We start from the raw sequence: 4,707 nt of genomic DNA, 5'->3' as shown, positions 1-4,707 counted from the left end.
AGGATGTGAGTATCAAATGCAGAATGCAGCTCCGCCTCACATAGGTTATTTCTCAGTTGTGTAGTTTTTAGTTCCTTTAAACAGCTATTTTCTTTACCATTCTTAAATGAAAGTGTGTGTGCAGGGGAGTGGGGAGGTGGGGGTTACATCTTTGGCTTGAAGAGGCTAAAGGGAATTCCAGGCATGGGAGGTACATAGAGGAAAATGTCAATATGAAGCTGTAAGAAGCAGTTTGTGTTGGGAGCGTGGAATAAGGCTGCAAGGAGCACAGGTAGAAAGGAGGGAAGGAAAGACATGACACTGGGAAGTGGACAGGGGTCGAATTGTACACGCCCATGAAGGAAAAACCAAAGACCTGAAATATGATGTGGAAAGCAAGGAGAAGCAGGAAAGACATCTGAATAGGAACCGGCTGATCATGTCTGGATCAGTGTTTGCGGCACGTGGATGTCTATGGCAGAATTTGGGATAGATTAGGAGAGGCCTGCAAGAAGGAGGCCATAGCAATGTCTTTCCCACATTTTCTCATTTGTGGGCCATGCAGGATTGGCTGCTTGAGCCTTGGATGTTCTGACCGACAGAACATCTTAACAATTTAACTGAACAGAGAATTGTTTCAGCCCTACGTGGTGTAAGCTGCAGTCTCCGTCATCAAAGCTTCTTCTGTTCCAACACTGCGGCAAAAACCCAAGCAACTTCTTAGGATGAGTGAAGTTATCAGTGCAGCTCTAAAGCAGAGCATATGACTCTAAGAGCAGATGAATTTAAATAAGCTTTTGTCAAATGCTCTACGCTCCTAGGAAAACACCTTCAATAAATAACAATTTCAGAATATTCCTTTATTGGGTCTTCATGTATTTCTGGTTTTTATGAAGAAAGGAAGCAGTATGTCCAGTGTGTAGTGCAGCAGACTAGGAGTTAATACTGCATCTGCAACTATCCTGTTGTCTCCATGACTGACCTTGGTCACATCCTTAAGACTATGTCTATATTGCCTCCCTGATGCTGACATACAAGTCCTACCCATTTACTCCTGCTCCATGCATCCCCCACTGCTCCAGTCAAACAGCATAGATGGCTTATAGGTGTCTAGAGCATATGCAACATTGCTGTCAGGCTTTCTGTCTCAGGAGGACCTGGGAAACTGGGGTAGGCTCTCAGGACATCTCTAAGCCATCCATACTGCCTAATTGCCAGGTTTGGGCATGTGCAGAAGAGGAGTGAATGGGTTGTTTCTTACCAGTCATCCTGGATTTGGCAAGAAGGTGACAGAGACATGGTTTAACATCCCAACCTTTCTCCCTACAATCCACTAGAGCACCAGTGCCTAGGGCTTTGGATGCTCTAGAATTAGAGAGTTTCAGTTGCATATGTGTCTTGAGGAAATGGAGAGAGCATATGAAAAAATTCTGCAGCCCTTGCATGCACACAACCTACAGGAAAATAGACTTTACATGGGCACCTTCCACTCTAGTCAAATGGGATTTCAGAGATGGTGGGGAGAAAGGGCCTATGGATCTTTGAATACAAGTACCTAAAGGAGGCGTATTCCCCTCCTACAGGCAAGCCAAAATGGTGTATGGAGTTGGCTGCAAAGCAAGCCAGTAGCCCCTATTATGTCCTGACTGTGAGGAAAGTTTCTGCCTCACTTCCAAATCCTCAGGCCTTAAATATGTCTGTATCTCAGTTTTCCTGTCTGCTGCAATTGTCTGTAAATTCTTGGAGACAGAGGCTAGTGTTGAATTACAACTGGCAGGCAGAAGTCTTCACTGCACACTCCATGAGAGACAGAGAGAAGTGAGGTGGGACACAAAGGGTGTGTCTACATGTTCACTAATGTGCTGTAATTATGGCATATTAAGTTAGTACCTATTATTACAGGTACTTAATGCACCATAATCAATGCTACTATGCAGTAGCATTACTGCACCATAATCAATGCCAGTGCACACTTTTTTGTATGACTAATTCTATTGTGCATTAGCGCGTTTTTTGCCTGCTCCACTAATGCACAGTATAATTAGTCTACTGCGCATCTAGCACCTTGTGTAGATGCACCGAAGAATCTAAACTGGAATAAAGTGCCCCATGTGGTTTATATCCACTGATTTCATAAGAAGATATATTTCACCTTCCTCTTGTATAAATAAATAAATATATAGAAATTCTCCATGGGGATCTTCTGAGGAATCTTCCTTTATCTTAGCTCTGTCTTATGAGTTCTACCTGTACCAGGGCAGTCCCATCCATGGAGAAGCATGGAGGATCTACAGAAGACCTATAGAGTTTGGCAGGAGTTGTGTGTTGGTGTTCAGTGTCTTTGAATCTGGCCTAAAAATAAGGGGGGAAAAAATCACAAAAAATTAGAACCTGCAAAAGGAATCTGTTTGGAGGTCAGAGAATCCGCGAAGTCAGCTTGCACATTTCTAAGTTTAACCCTCCCATTAAAAGGACAAAAGAAACTTCAGGAGGTACTGCATATGTGTCTACATTGTCCACATTGGCACAGTGCTGATGAATCTGTACAAGCAGGCAAGGTATGCTACTCAGAAAAGGAGAGTAACTGTGCCATTAAAAGTAGACAGTTGGCAGGGCACAAAATTAAAAGGACATGTGCCTACCTGTCCCAGAAAAAAAGGGAATTTTGCTTGTGTAATTTTCTAATGTAAGCCAGACATTAATGTATCCATGCTCCACTTATTTACCTCTTGAAGGATGGTATTTTTCTGAAGGCAGACCAACTCCCCAGAGGGAAGGCAATTTTGGCTGACGTGTCTGTGAGACTGTGAGCTGGCCTTTCTGGGAAATTAAACTCTTCAGAGAAGGGAAGCACTTAAATAGTTTTCTCTGATGCAAACTGGAGTTCTTTAGGTAAACCCTTCCCTAAAAAAAAGGGCTATAAGATGTCAAGCCAGGGAACGAGACAATCTGCATAATTAAGTTCTTGGAAAAAAAGGGTAAACCTTTCTAAATATAGAAAAACCCAGTATATAATAAATTTGCTAACTCGTTGGCAGTGTATCATGCTTTTTTTTTCTTTTTAAAGAAATCACAGCTGTGGATATGGAAAATTTTAAGTGAATTTCCTGCTGATAAAGAGTTCTGGGTTGATAGTCTACTTAATATAGTCCTATGTAGAAGTAAAGTTGACTGTACAACTTAAGAATGGGGGCGTCTACACAGGACGCTACATCACTGTAGCAACGTGCTACAGCAACGTAGTGTCGGCAGGCAAAAACCATGACACTGCAGCCACACTGTCATAGCAATGTGCTCCCTCAGTATAGTGCATTGCTGTGGAGACTTAGTGGCTAAAAATAACCATGCGCTGCATGGACAAGGAAGTACAAAATGGTGGTGCAGTAACAAGGGCGTCGTAGGGGCATGTGTAGATGCATCCACTGTGATTCAATTCTCCTCTGGATGGACTGTCTCTAAGGGACAGGGGGTAGTGTCCATTTCCATTCACTCTTTTCAGAGACTTCTTGTAATGGGATCTGGCAGCAGAAAGTCCACCCAGAAGAGATATCCGCTAAAGACTGATTTTGATTAAATTTGTCATTTCACATGGACCACAACAGACTTTTTAAATGGAATTTTCAAAAGAGACTGCTTGCCTACATTTTTAGAAAATATGTTTCTGTTTTTTAAAGGTATTGGGCACCCACAGTTTCAGCATAAACCCAGAGAAACAGCAAGAGCTGAGCAATTTCTGCCCAAAGTTTCCTATAAATGGTAACAGTTAACAGGAAATGGAAAGCTGCTGCCAACCCAGCAGCACACTGTGAAGTGTGACATTTAATAGTTTCTCTCAAATTAGACATAGGTGTGTCCTGGCTAAATGACAGCGACATTAGTAAATTCTGCTCTAAATTTGCTATAAAGGGTTATATGGAGGTAGTTAGGTCGAAGGACATGGTCATCATGGGTGACTTGAACTTTCCAGACATCTGCTGGGAACAGCAGTCAGCCAGGTCTGACCGCTCATGTAGGTTCCTAGCCCAAATGCAGGACCTCCATCTAACCCAGGAGGTGCACAGCCCCACCAGGGGAGATGCCTTGTTGGACCTGGTGCTGGCCACAGGTGCTCGACCACCTGGGTGACAGTGATCATCACCTGCTGGAATTCACCATCCAGCGCAAGGTGGCAAAGGCCTGCAGCAAGGCAGCAGCCCTAGATTTCAGGAGGGCGGACTTTAATGAGCTAAGGAGAATCGTCAGGGAAGCACTGAGGTCCCGGAGGGGAAGGGAGCCAGGTGTCCAAGAAGAATGGTCACTCCTTAAGGAGACAATCCTCCAAGCCCAAAGGGAAGCAATCCCAACACTGATCAAAGGGGGCAGGAGGGCACAAAAGCCCCCATGGCTCACCAAAAGCATCCGGGAATGTCTCCTAGCTAAAAGGGAGGCGCACACCCAATGGAAGGGAGGGGCCATCCCCAGGGAGGACTACACTGTGGTTGCTTGGGGATGCAGGGGGGCAGTCAGGGAGGCCAAGGCGGAGATGGAACTGGGACTAGCTTCCCGGATCAAGGACACCAGGAAGTCCTTTTTTAAATACATAGGGGGCAAAAAGAAGGTACCGGGTAACGTGGGGCCCCTGCAAGACACGCTAGGAAATTTGGTCATTACACCAGACGACAGAGCTAACCTATTTAACAACTTCTTTGCCTCCATTTTCCTGAGCAGGGACTGGAACAGCCACCCCAC

The sequence above is a fragment of the Gavialis gangeticus genome, unplaced genomic scaffold (genome assembly GCF_001723915.1).
Source record: "Gavialis gangeticus isolate Ggan-Ray unplaced genomic scaffold, GavGan_comp1, whole genome shotgun sequence".
NCBI lineage: Eukaryota > Metazoa > Chordata > Crocodylia > Gavialidae > Gavialis > Gavialis gangeticus.
The sequence above is the reverse complement of the archived record's forward strand: the minus strand, read 5'-3'. Positions refer to the sequence as shown.